Below are 15,271 nucleotides of genomic sequence, written 5' to 3'. Positions count from 1 at the left end.
TAATTAAAATGTAGGCGAAACGACGTAACGCCCCTATTATTCTTCAAATATTTCCGTACACTTATTTATGTGTTAAAAACTATGCATCTGAGGCAATAAAAATTAAAACAAAATTTTAATGCGATTATTGCAATATGTTCCGTAGACAGACGATTTGCATATCAATACGCTCTCTAGCAAAACGAACTAGGAAAATAAGGGTGGTAAAAGGGTACAGTGTATGCCGTCATAGAAAATTTTCAACTTTTCAAAATAAATTAGATGAAGTATCAACAGCGACGTCTTTTTTTGTGTTGAAAAATATTACGTCACCGTTTCGGTGTTCGAATGTGAATAATTTGTGATTTAATTGTGATGTCTTTTCGTGTTATGCACTGTCATTTTGTTGACCAAAAATTAAATAAAGTTTAAAATTTGTGTTTTGTTGTGATATAGATATTGCTTTAAAAAAAAATGCGCGGCACGGCCAACTCCATTACAAAAAAGTCAGTGTCACATTTGTCAAATTAAAGTGGTATTTTGACTGCGTTAAAACGAAGTTTGTTTGCTAGATAGGGTATTGATATTAGATGTATCCAAACTCTGTCTGTTTGTTTGAAAGCTTAACGATATACGTTCTCGGAAAAATGCTTACGTGTTCTTCGTGTTACAGGTGCATCGTAAGGTCATTACCTTTAAATGTGTTGATAAATATCAGCAAAACAAAGCAATGACAAAATGAAAGAAATTTATTGTGTCCGAGAGGGTAAAGCTACTTTTCTTGTGTTTGGTGATTATATGCGATTATGTAGAGGTGGTTCATCCCCTCGATTTTATCTTTTTATGCCTACAATGTGCGTATATATCAAACAACACAAAGTGTTTCAAACTATAAGATCGAAGATAAGTTTTGGAACCATAACAATGTTTACTTACTCACACCGTATAACTGTACTGCATATCGTTCTGAGAAATTTATGTCGAAACAAAATCATGCGCGTGCAATAGTATAATCGTTCTTTGTAATAGAATTGCTGGTTTATGTCTCATTGTGATACGGCATTGGCATTGACAACAATTTGACCAGTGAATCTACTACTTCCAAACAGGTTAATACGAAATCTTTTACTTCATTAGTCTGATAACGTAAAACGGCATCATCTACGCAGGTTATCGTTAATTTTGTCGTTGCTGTCGATAACAAAATGATAGGACACATTCAATAAATTGGTTACAGAGGCATGTGGTAATGGTTGCCAATATATTCAGACGTTTAACCTTTCGACAAAAAAAAAAACTTTTCATTTGAAGAATCCATTTGCTCGGAAACTCACAAATGTTATTGTGTACCTAGCATTCAACTCGGATATCACAAGTCGAAAAAGACAGTTATCGAAGCTTGTTGAATTGGATTGACTGTGTGCCACTTGCTGTTAGTGGTACTCAATTCCTACCAAAATGTGTAAACATCTGCTGTGAAATCTAAATTGAAAGAGAGGATCACTAATCACTTCGCAAACACTAGGAACATTGTTTTAGTTAGCATGGCCCAAAGCACAATTCGTCAGTGTCGTTGTCCTGACGCGAAATAAAACAAATAAGCCAAAGAAATTCGATTTGTCGTAGTGAAGTCCCGGTTCGTCTCGCAGCTCTCAAAACTCACCAGTTCACGAGAGTTTTGTGATCATATGCGTTCTACAGTAAGATGGGATTTAACACCTAAAATTTGTCATTGCAGAAAGAAACAAAACAATCGAAGGCCTAGATTGGGAGATAAAATCGCAAGTAGTTCGCAAACATACAGTAATCCGTACTTTTAACCCCTTTGTGTAACGTGTTGGTAAATTTTGTAAATCAGGTTCAGGACGGGTCAGGCTATTCGATTTTCAGGTTCAGGGCTGGTAAAAAACCGATCCATTACAAGGGATCCGTCCCATCTAAAAGGTGGGGCCTAGTTCAATGGTTTGATTGCTTGTTGTGGAAATGATTCCAATTTTTAGACCCGTACGAAGTACTGGGGTCTTATAGGTTTACGCATACGTTTGTAACACGTCGAATTGGACTCCCTGAGTAAGGGGAAACCTATTGTGGTTGTCTAGAGATGCCAAATCCGCGAAAAAAAAATGTCCGTCTGTCCGTCTGTCTGTCTGCACGATAACTTGAGTAAAACGCATCCGATTTTGAAAATTCTTTTTTTTCCCGTTTGGTAATGTCAAAAGACAGGCTAAGTTCGAAGATGAGTGATTTTGGATCGACCCCTCCCGAGCTGTGGCCCAATAAGTGCTTTACGGTTTTTCGAAGATATCTCCGGACATTTCAAACGTTACACTTGTAACGTGATACGTCAAATAAAAGGTATTTACAATACCGATCGACAAAAAAAAAGTTTATGGAAATCGGATGACCGACTCGTGAGTTAGACCCCTTGGTGTGGAAACAGGCACAGGGCGGCAAGCAGTTTTAGCTTGTAGGTCGGCCAAATTTGAAACATATTTCGTCTGTTTTAGCTTTATTAGATAGGTATTGACCGTACCAATCAGGGAAAAAAAGTTTATGAAATTATGTTCTCCGGAGCGTGAGCTAGGTCTCTTGGAGTGAGCTCTTATCTGGCTACTCGGAAGTTACAGTGAACGTGGTGTATTTTGGACAATATCTCGAGTAAATTTTGACCGAATTTCATGAATTTTTTTTTGTTTGAAAGGTATTAACGAATGTAAAGCGTCGGTACTATTTCCGGTCTCCTAACAAAATGGCTGCCGGCGGCCATATTGGATTTTAGTAAAATGATATAAAGTGGGAAAAATGTACTTAGAGAGTTTCTGTTAACATGGAAATAATTTGTTATGTGTGTGGGTTTCAGGGATTCCATATGGACATCTATATATACCTATATACAGCTATATTGAGCTATATACAGGCATATATAATAGCATATTCTCTGTGAAATGTTTATTTACAGTGAAATATAGGTAAATAATGCGGTATATAGCTGTTTAAATAGGAATTTATGAAATTTGTCTTCGTACGGGGCTGTCTATATTGCCTCGGCAATTTAGTTGTATATGATAACAAGGCAAAGAGTGGATAATGTAAGTGATTTTAAAGGAGAATAGTTTTTCAGCAGAGAAGAAAATGAAGTAAGAGAAATGAAGAGTTTCACATTAAAGGCTTTTGATACGAATAGGTGTTTCGTACGGGTCGGCGTTAGCCTATGTTTTTACGTACGCTTACTCTGCTATGGGCATATACATCTCGAGTCCTGAAGCCAAAAATAGAATTGGAAACAATTAGATTTGATGGACGACGATACAACTGTGCCGTCAACCTTTAAAATCATAAGATGTTCATATCGGACATCACACATAGACCATCTGAAAACACGCGTTCGGGAGGTGCGGGAAAACTGTTGTATGTACAAACCCGATTTTCATAAAAACGGAGTTGTTTCGTCTCTTCAATACCTTTCATTTGACATATCACACACGATTTTTGAGCGAAAACATCTAACGTCTAACTTGACTCCAAACTTTCGTCGCTGTTTCTGAGTACTTCCTCGGTCGACTGTTTTGATTGTTTTGCCTGTTTTTACAGCGTGTCTCTGGATGTTTTCCCTCTAAAATCATGTGCGACACATCAAATGAAAGGTATTGACGAGACGAAATATTTAATTTTTAAGACAATCAGGTTTGTTCGACAGCAGCTAGTGTCGAGAAAGCAAGCAAAACTGCACATTTTCCTGGTAGGGTCTATTTTTGATAATTTAATTCCGTAAAATTCATTTGAATTTCTTTGGAATTTTGAAGAATTTTACAGAATTAAATTACCAAAAATAGGCCATGTTTCCTACTTTCGCTTTTTTCCCGCACCTCTCTCAAATGGTCACAACCTTCTCTTTTAAACCTATAAAAACGACTAGTCATCTGCTGTCAACTTCGACGATTTGAATGAGCGATGAGCTCCGGCTGGCTTGTACCAGTCTTTTAGTAAAATGCTATGTTGAAACGGTGAGGCGACATAACTACACGGTCAATATCGTCTAAAAAAATTTCATCCAGGACGATAATATCGTCTAAAATTATAAATTTTAAAATATTTTCAGGACGATATTATCGTTTTCTTGACGATATTATCGTTTAAAAAACGATAATATCGTTTTTAAACGATAATATCGTTTTTTTGGACGATACTATCGTTTTTTTGGACGATACTATCGTTTTTTTGATGATACTATCGTCTAAAAAACGATATTATCGTTCAAAAAACGATAATATCGTTTTTTTGACGATAATATCGTCCTGGATGAAAATATCCGCTGGACGATATTATCGTTATTTTCTTTTTCTGAACAAGTTTATCGTTATTTTGGACGATATTAGAGGACGCCAGCATTTTTCGACGAAAACGATAATGCCCCACAATAACAATAATTCCCAACAATAATGCCCCATCAAAAATGGCGACCATTGTGAATGCATACACATGGACAAGTCAATTTTCTATTTATTTTTGATTTTCGTCCTGGTCGATAATTTTTGGGACGATAATATCGTTTTTAATTTATTAATTTTTTTAAATTTGAGACGATAATATCGTCCAGGACGATAATATCGTTTTTAATTTATTTAAAATAAAAATTCTAGACGATAATATCGTCCTGGGCGATATTATCGTTCTGGATGGTTGTTGAACACGAAACACAAAATCTTGTAGATAAACACCTTTTTATAGACGGCAAATATATATTAAAAATTGGTTCATTTGGTTCCGTAAATTTAAATTTTATAATAGAAAAATTACACAGACTAATTATGAGACGATGCGAGAAAAAAAAAATTAACTCCTAAGTTCCGACACCGTTCCGGCGCCCGGCTCGCATTGCGGCCCTCCGCTTCGCTCCGGGGCAATGGGCCGGTTCGCTCGGCGTGTTAAAACGCTTTTTATGTACAAAATCTAAGTTGGTATTCATTTCGTAAAAAGATGAATTATTTAGGGACGAACTAAACGCCTTTTTTAAACACTGATGTGTAGGTGATTTCCTCTGACAATTGTTTTTTGATATTTTGGAAGAGAATTCGGTTCTTGCTGCACCTCTGAGTAAAATTAAGTCCTGGACAATATTACCACCCAAAACCAAACGATAATATCGTCCTGGGCGATATTATCGTTTTTTTAAACGATAGTATCGTGCTGGACGATATTATCATTTAGAAAACGATAATATCGCCCAGGACGATATTATCGTTTTGGACGATATTATCGTACAGAAAACGAAAATATCCATTAGATTTTCTAGAACGGTAATATCATCCAGAAAACGATAGTATCGTTTTCTGAACGATAATATCGTCCAGAAAACGATATTATCGTCCAGACAATTATTTAGAATTTTCAATTTAGACGATATTATCGTCCTGGATGAAAATTTTTTGACGATAATATCGTTTTTCACCAAAAAATTAAATACAAGTTTAAAATTGTGTTTTGATTGTGATTATAGATTATTGCTTTAAAAAAAAATGCGCGGCACGGCCAACTCCATATACAAAAAACTGTCAGTGTCACATTTGTCAAAATTAAAGTGGTATTTTGACTGCGTTAAAACGAAGTTTGTTTTGCTAGCATTAGGGTATTGATATTAGATGTATTCCAAACTCTGCTCTGTTTTGCTTTTGAAAGCTTAACGATAATACGTTCTCGGAAAAATGCTACGTGCTTCTTTCGTGTTACAGAGTGCATCGCTATAAGGTCATTACCTTTAAATGTGTTGATAAATATCAGCAAAACAAAGCAATGACAAAATGCAAAGAAATTTATTGTGTTCGAGAGGGGCTTAAAGTACTTTTCTTGTGTTTGCGTGATTATATGCGATTATGCTAAGAGGTGGTTCATCCCCTCGATTTTATCTTTTTATGCCTACAATGTGCGTATTATAATCAAACAACACAAGTCGTTTCAACTTATAGCATCGAAGATAAGTTTTGAACCATAAACAATGTTTACTTACTCACACCCGCTATAACTGTACTGCATATCGTTCTGAGAAATTTATGTCGAAACAAAATCATGCGCGTGACAATAGTATGAATCGTTCATTTGTAATAGAATTGCTAGGTTTATGTCTCATTGTGATACGCATTTTTGCATGACAACACCAATTTGACCACTGAATCTTACTACTTCCAAACCAGGTTAAATACGAAAGTCTTTTACTTCAGTTTAGTCTGATAACGCTAAAACGCATTCTCTACGCCAGGCGTTATCGCTTAATTTTTGTCGTTTGCTGTCGAAACAAAATGTATAGGACACATTTTCAAAAATCGCTTACAGAGGCATGTGGTAATGGTTGCCAATATATTTCAGACGTTTAACCTTTCGACAAAAAAAAAAACTTTTCATTTGAAGAATCCATTTGCTCGGAAACTCACAAATGTTATTGTGTACCTAGCATTCAACTCGGCATATCACAAGTCGAAAAAGACAGTTAATCGAAGCTTGTTGAATTTGGATTGACTGTGTGCCACTGGCTTGTTTAGTGGCCGCTACTCAATTCCTACCAAAATGGTGTAAAACATCTGCATCAAGCGGCTCACTTGCTGAATCTAAATTGAAAAGAGAGGATCACCTAATCACTTCGCCAAAACACTAGCTGGAAACATTGTTTTAGTTAGCAGGCCCAAAGCACAATTCGCTCAGTGTCGTCTGTCCTGACGCGACAATTAAAACAAATAGCCAAAGAAATTCGATTGTCGTAGTGAAAGTCCCGGCTCTCGCCAGCTCTCAAAACTCACCAGCTTCACGAGAGTTTTTGTGATCATATGCAGTTATACAGTAAGATGGATAACACCTAAAATTTTGTCTTGCAGAAGAAAACAAAACAATTCGAAGGCCTAGATTGGTGAGATAAAATTCGCAAGTAGTTCGCCAAACATACAGTGTAATCCGCTATTTTAACCCCTTTGTGTAACGTGTTGCGCTAAATTTGTAAATTCAGGTTCAGCCGACGGGTCAGCCTATTCGCATTTTCAGCGCTTCAGGGCTGCGCTTAAAAAAACCGATCCTATTACAAGGGAATCCGTCCCATACTTAAAAAAAAAAAAAAAGGTGGGTCTAGTTCAATGGTTGATTGCTTGTTTTGGAAATGCATTCAATTTTTAGACCCGTACGAAGTACTGCGGGTCTTATAGGTTTACGCATACGTTTGTAACACGTCGAATTGGACTCCCTGAGTAAGGGAACCTATTGTTGCGTTGTCTAGAGATGCCAAATCGCGGAAAAAAAAATGCCGTCTGTCCGTCTGTTGTCTGCACGATAACTTGAGTAAAACGCATCCCATTTGCAAAATTCTTTTTTTCCCGTTGGTATTGTCAAAAGACACGGCTAAGTTCGAAGATGAGTGATTTTTTGGATCGCACCCCTTCCCGAGCTGTGGCCCAATAAGTGCTTTACGGTCCCTCTCGTAAGATATCTCCACTTCAAAACGTTTACACTTGTAATTTCTAACTGATACGTCAAATAAAAGGTATTTACATTATACGCCATCGCACAAAAAAAAAGTTTATTGGAAATCGGGATGACCGGACTCGTGAGCTTAGACCCCTTGGTGTGAAAACAGGCACAGCACGGCGGCCAAGCAGTTTTAGCTTGTAGGTCTGAGCCCAAATCTGAAACATATTTCGTTTCGTTTATAGCTATTATTAGCATAGTATTAAGACCGCTTACCAAATCAGGGAAAAAAGTTTTTAATATTATGCTTCTTCCGGGCGCTGCAGCTAGCGTCTCTTGGAGTGAGCTTCCTTATCTGGGCCTACTCGGAAAGTTTACAGTGAAATCGTGGTTGTAATTTTGGACAATTATCTTCGAGTAAATTTTGCACGAATTTTTCTGAATTTTTTTTTAGTTGAAAGGTATTAACGAATTTTAAAGCGTCGTTACTATTTCCGGCTCCTAACAAAATTTGGCTGCCGGCGGGCCATATTGGATTTTATATAAAGTGATATAAAGTGGGAAAAATGCGTACTTAGAGACGTTAACATGGAAATAATTTGTTATGTGTTGTGGTGTTTCAGGGATTCCATTATGCGATCATCTATATATACTCTATATACAGCTATATTGACTATATACAGGCATATAAATGGATATTCCCTCTGTTGAAAAATTTTACATACATTTTATATGGAAAAATCAAAAAACTCAAGTAAAACACAGAAACATATCGCTCGGCGTCAAAACACTTTTATGTGACTAATTATGACACGATGCGAGAGAAAAAAAAATTAACTCCTAAGTTACCGACACCGTTCCGGCGCCCGGCTCGCATTGCGGCCCTCCGCTTCGCTCCGGGCAATGGGCCGGATCGCTCGGCGTGTTAAAACGCTGTTTATGTACAATGAAAATTCGTAAAGGGATTACTACCTTATGGTTGGTATTCAATACAGAAAGATTATTACAGTAAGACTATTCAACAACCAAAAAGTTACTGCCAAAAAGATACCGCCAAATCGCTTATTATCGACTTTCTGTATAGAGACGACAGAATTTGCACTTCCTGTTTAGAGACGATAGAATTTGGTTTTTGGCCTTATGAAGAAACGTTGACTTACCGAAGAAACGATGAGAAGAAATGGTGAGTTCCTGAAAAAACGATTAGAACCTTCCGTCGCCGTTTCTTCAGGAACTTGTTATTTCTTATGAATTCACCGTTCCTTCTCGTCGTTTCTTCAGGAAGTCATCGTTTTCACAGAAAGTCACCGCTTTTTACATAAAACGGCAACATCCTGAAGAAACTGTGACTTTCTGAAGAAACGACGAGTTCCTGAAGAAATGGTGACTTCCTAAAGAAACAGCGACTTCTTGAAGAAACGGCGACTACTCGCCGTTTCTTCAGGAAGTCGCCGATACTCATGTCGTCGAAATTTCAGGACAATTAGGGTTTCTTAGAAATTTTAAGAATTAAAATTTCAAATGGTAAGCTGTGCAACATCCCAATCGAATTTTCTCCAATGGGGATAGCCACGCACTCCAATAACAGGCACAAGAACAGACGTCCGTAACGCAGTGACCTATACCAACATAAAAAAACTAAATTTATATGAGAATTTTAGAATGCTGCGTGCTGCATCGTGGAGGCCTCTTATTTAATTCTGCTGTCGTGCCTGTTCTTGGGTTAATTCACGCCGTAAGTGCGGTCGAAATTCAAAATCTTTCTCACGCAAGTCTTTCTAAATTGCTTCTAAAATCTCCTTAACCCCCTAAAATCTCATTAAACTCCAATAAATCAGGATCAATATTAATAAAATCAGTGGATGAGTAAAACAACATGAAAAGTTCGCTTGCGTCGCGTTAAACTGTTTAGAACTCAACAAAGCAATTGTTTTCGGAATTGTTTACTACTAAAATCGATTTGAAATAAAATTCTAGAAAGTGTTGTATTGGTTGATTCTGGATTCAGACAATGCAAATCTACATGACTTTTGCTTAAACGAAAAATCTAGGAAACTATTTAAAAAAAAGTCTTATTCATTTTCAAACTGAAAGTTCTATTTGTTCAGCTCTAATTTTCGGTCAGTACAGTAGTGATAGCTCGATCAAATTGTGAAATGTGTTTGAAAATTTCTGTCCTGAATTTCCTTTGGAAGTACCTTTCGAAAACTTGGGTGCGAATAATTTTTTAAATGTTCAAAATAATTCATTATTGAAAGTTAGGAAACGAAAGCTTCTAAAACATGAGACTAAAAACCTCCTAAACCTCCTAAGATATGAGGATTTTTAAAGCGTGGGATGCTTGATTAATAGGAAATTCAAACAAGGACGAAGTTTTGCGTGCGATTGTAGCGAATCGCTCGAGTTGAAATTTCCTATTTTATTTCAGAAGTGAACACTACGAATCCACGAATCGAAAACATCAATGTGTTACACAACTTTCAAAAATTTTCGAAAGCGACAGTTCGGTGTAGGAAATTTCTTTTTTCTTCATTGTCAAAACAAGAGGCGAAAAAATTAACATTTTGTACCCCGAATTGTCAACAACGCGTCAACAAAACGTCACTTTGTAATGGCCTTTCGTGAGTAGAAAATAAGGTCACCGCACATGTGAAATAGTCATTTGCTCATCAAGTGTAAAAAAAATTGGAAATTTCATTTCGATGGTGTTTGTAAAGAGCTCTAGACACAAGTCACCACAGGAAATACAATTTCAAATTCTCACTCCAATTCTCACTTTTCTGTATGAAATTCGGTTGTGAAAAAGATTTGTCAACTAATTAAAATGTAGGCGAAACGACGTAACGCCCTATTATTCTTCAAATATTTCCGTACACTTATTTATTGTGTTAAAACTATGCATCTGAGCAATAAAAATTAAAACAAAATTTTAATGCGATTATTGCAATATGTTCCGTAGAACAGACGATTTGCATATCAATACGCTCTCTAGCAAACGAACTAGGAAAATAAGGGTGGTAAAAGGTACAGTGTATGCCGTCATAGAAAATTTTCAACTTTTCAAAATAAATTAGATGAAGTATCAACAGCGACGTCTTTTTTTGTGTTGAAAATATTACTCACCGTTTCGGTGTTCGAATGTGAATAATTTGTGATTTAATTGTGATGTCTTTCGTGTTATGCACTGTCATTTTGTTGACCAAAAATTAAATAAAGTTTAAAATTTGTGTTTTGTTGTGATATAGAATATTGCTTTAAAAAAAAATGCGCGGCACGGCAACTCCATTACAAAAAAGTCAGTGTCACATTTGTCAAATTAAAGTGGTATTTTGACTGCGTTAAAACGAAGTTTGTTTGCTAGATAGGGTATTGATATTAGATGTATCCAAACTCTGTCTGTTTGTTTGAAAGCTTAACGATATACGTTCTCGGAAAAATGCTTACGTGTTCTTCGTGTTACAGGTGCATCGTAAGGTCATTACCTTTAAATTGTTTGATAAATATCAGCAAAACAAAGCAATGACAAAATGAAAGAAATTTATTGTGTCCGAGAGGGTAAAGCTACTTTTCTTGTGTTTGGTGATTATATGCGATTAGTAGAGGTGGTTCATCCCTCGATTTTATCTTTTTATGCCTACAATGTGCGTATATATCAAACAACACAAAGTGTTTCAAACTATAAGATCGAAGATAAGTTTTGGAACCATAACAATGTTTACTTACTCACACCGTATAACTGTACTGCATATCGTTCTGAGAAATTTATGTCGAAACAAAATCATGGCGCGTGCAATAGTATGAATCGTTCTTTGTAATAGAATTGCTGGTTTATGTCTCATTGTGATACGGCATTGGCATTGACAACAATTTGACCAGTGAATCTACTACTTCCAAACAGGTTAATACGAAATCTTTTACTTCATTAGTCTGATAACGTAAAACGGCATCATCTACGCAGGTTATCGTTAATTTTGTCGTTGCTGTCGATAACAAAATGATAGGACACATTCAATAAATTGGTTACAGAGGCATGTGGTAATGGTTGCCAATATATTCAGACGTTTAACCTTTCGACAAAAAAAAAACTTTTCATTTGAAGAATCCATTGCTCGGAAACTCACAAATGTTATTGTGTACCTAGCATTCAACTCGGATATCACAAGTCGAAAAGACAGTTATCGAAGCTTGTTGAATTGGATTGACTGTGTGCCACTTGCTGTTAGTGGTACTCAATTCCTACCAAAATGTGTAAACATCTGCTGTGAAATCTAAATTGAAAGAGAGGATCACCTAATCACTTCGCCAACACTAGGAACATTGTTTTAGTTAGCATGGCCAAAGCACAATTCGTCAGTGTCGTTGTCCTGACGCGAAATAAAACAAATAAGCAAAGAAATTCGATTTGTCGTAGTGAAGTCCCGGTTCGTCTCGCAGCTCTCAAAACTCACCAGTTCACGAGAGTTTTGTGATCATATGCGTTCTACAGTAAGATGGGATTTAACACCTAAAATTTGTCATTGCAGAAAGAAACAAAACAATCGAAGGCCTAGATTGGGAGATAAAATCGCAAGTAGTTCGCAAACATACAGTAATCCGTACTTTTAACCCCTTTGTGTAACGTGTTGGTAAATTTGTAAATCAGGTTCAGGACGGGTCAGGCTATTCGATTTTCAGGTTCAGGGCTGGTAAAAACCGATCCATTACAAGGGATCCGTCCCATCTAAAAGGTGGGGCCTAGTTCCAATGGTTTGATTGCTTGTTGTGGAAATGATTCCAATTTTTAGACCCGTACGAAGTACTGGGGTCTTATAGGTTTACGCATACGTTTGTAACACGTCGAATTGGACTCCCTGAGTAAGGGGAAACCTATTGTGGTTGTCTAGAGATGCCAAATCCGCGAAAAAAAAATGTCCGTCTGTCCGTCTGTCTGTCTGCACGATAACTTGAGTAAAACGCATCCGATTTTGAAAATTCTTTTTTTTCCCGTTTGGTAATGTCAAAAGACAGGCTAAGTTCGAAGATGAGTGATTTTGGATCGACCCCTCCCGAGCTGTGGCCCAATAAGTGCTTTACGGTTTCTCGAAGATATCTCCATTCAAACGTTACACTTGTAACTGATACGTCAAATAAAAGGTATTTACAATACCGATCGACAAAAAAAAAGTTTATGGAAATCGGATGACCGACTCGTGAGTTAGACCCCTTGGTGTGAAACAGGCACAGGGCGGCAAGCAGTTTTAGCTTGTAGGTCGGCCAAATTTGAACATATTTCGTTCGTTTTAGCTTTATTAGATAGGTATTGACCGTACCAATCAGGGAAAAAAAAGTTTTTGAAATTATGTTCTCCGGAGCGTGAGCTAGGTCTCTTGGAGTGAGCTCTTATCTGGCTACTCGGAAGTACAGTGAACGTGGTGTATTTTGACAATATCTCGAGTAAATTTTGACCGAATTTCATGAATTTTTTTTTGTTTGAAAGGTATTAACGAATTTAAAGCGTCGGTACTATTTCCGGTCTCCTAACAAAATGGCTGCCGGCGGCCATATTGGATTTTATTAAAAGTGATATAAAGTGGGAAAAATGGTACTTAGAGAGTTAACATGGAAATAATTTGTTATGTGTGTGGTGTTTCAGGGATTCCATATATGGACATCTATATATACCTATATACAGCTATATTGAGCTATATACAGGCATATAATGGCATATTCCTCTGTGAAATGTTTATTTACAGTGAAATATAGGTAAATAATGCGGTATATAGCTGTTTAAATAGGAATTTATGAAATTTGTCTTCGTACGGGGCTGTCTATATTGCCTCCGGCAATTTAGTTGTATATGATAACAAGGCAAAGAGTGGATAATGTAAGTGATTTTAAAGGGAGAATAGTTTTTCAGCAGAGAAGAAAATGAAGTAAGAGAAATGAAGAGTTTCACATTAAAGGCTTTTGATACGAATAGGTGTTTCGTACGGGTCGGCGTTAGCTATGTTTTTACGTACGCTTACTCTGCTATGGGCATATACATCTCGAGTCCTGAAGCCAAAAATAGAATTGGAAACAATTAGATTTGATGGACGACGATACAACTGTGCCGTCAACCTTTAAAATCATAAGATGTTCATATCGGACATCACACATAGACCATCTGAAAACACGCGTTCGGGAGGTGCGGGAAAACTGTTGTATGTACAAACCCGATTTTCATAAAAACGGAGTTGTTTCGTCTCTTCAATACCTTTCATTTGACATATCACACACGATTTTTGAGCGAAAACATCTAACGTCTAACTTGACTCCAAACTTTCGTCGCTGTTTCTGAGTACTTCCTCGGTCGACTGTTTTGATTGTTTTGCCTGTTTTTACAGCGTGTCTCTGGATGTTTTCCCTCTAAAATCATGTGCGACACATCAAATGAAAGGTATTGACGAGACGAAATATTTAATTTTTAAGACAATCAGGTTTGTTCGACAGCAGCTAGTGTCGAGAAAGCAAGCAAAACTGCACATTTTCCTGGTAGGGTCTATTTTTGATAATTTAATTCCGTAAAATTCATTTGAATTTCTTTGGAATTTTGAAGAATTTTACAGAATTAAATTACCAAAAATAGGCCATGTTTCCTACTTTCGCTTTTTTCCCGCACCTCTCTCAAATGGTCACAACCTTCTCTTTTAAACCTATAAAAACGACTAGTCATCTGCTGTCAACTTCGACGATTTGAATGAGCGATGAGCTCCGGCTGGCTTGTACCAGTCTTTTAGTAAAATGCTATGTTGAAACGGTGAGGCGACATAACTACACGGTCAATATCGTCTAAAAAAATTTCATCCAGGACGATAATATCGTCTAAAATTATAAATTTTAAAATATTTTCAGGACGATATTATCGTTTTCTTGACGATATTATCGTTTAAAAAACGATAATATCGTTTTTAAACGATAATATCGTTTTTTTTGGACGATACTATCGTTTTTTTGGACGATACTATCGTTTTTTTGATGATACTATCGTCTAAAAAACGATATTATCGTTCAAAAAACGATAATATCGTTTTTTTGACGATAATATCGTCCTGGATGAAAATATCCGCTGGACGATATTATCGTTATTTTCTTTTTCTGAACAAGTTTATCGTTATTTTGGACGATATTAGAGGACGCCAGCATTTTTCGACGAAAACGATAATGCCCCACAATAACAATAATTCCCAACAATAATGCCCCATCAAAAATGGCGACCATTGTGAATGCATACACATGGACAAGTCAATTTTCTATTTATTTTTGATTTTCGTCCTGGTCGATAATTTTTGGGACGATAATATCGTTTTTAATTTATTAATTTTTTTAAATTTGAGACGATAATATCGTCCAGGACGATAATATCGTTTTTAATTTATTTAAAATAAAAATTCTAGACGATAATATCGTCCTGGGCGATATTATCGTTCTGGATGGTTGTTGAACACGAAACACAAAATCTTGTAGATAAACACCTTTTTATAGACGGCAAATATATATTAAAAATTGGTTCATTTGGTTCCGTAAATTTAAATTTTATAATAGAAAAATTACACAGACTAATTATGAGACGATGCGAGAAAAAAAAAATTAACTCCTAAGTTCCGACACCGTTCCGGCGCCCGGCTCGCATTGCGGCCCTCCGCTTCGCTCCGGGGCAATGGGCCGGTTCGCTCGGCGTGTTAAAACGCTTTTTATGTACAAAATCTAAGTTGGTATTCATTTCGTAAAAAGATGAATTATTTAGGGACGAACTAAACGCCTTTTTTAAACACTGATGTGTAGGTGATTTCCTCTGACAATTGTTTTTTGATATTTTGGAAGAGAATTC

Source organism: Bradysia coprophila, unplaced genomic scaffold (genome assembly GCF_014529535.1).
Source record: "Bradysia coprophila strain Holo2 unplaced genomic scaffold, BU_Bcop_v1 contig_232, whole genome shotgun sequence".
Classification (NCBI taxonomy): Eukaryota; Metazoa; Arthropoda; class Insecta; order Diptera; family Sciaridae; genus Bradysia; species Bradysia coprophila.
The sequence above is the reverse complement of the archived record's forward strand: the minus strand, read 5'-3'. Positions refer to the sequence as shown.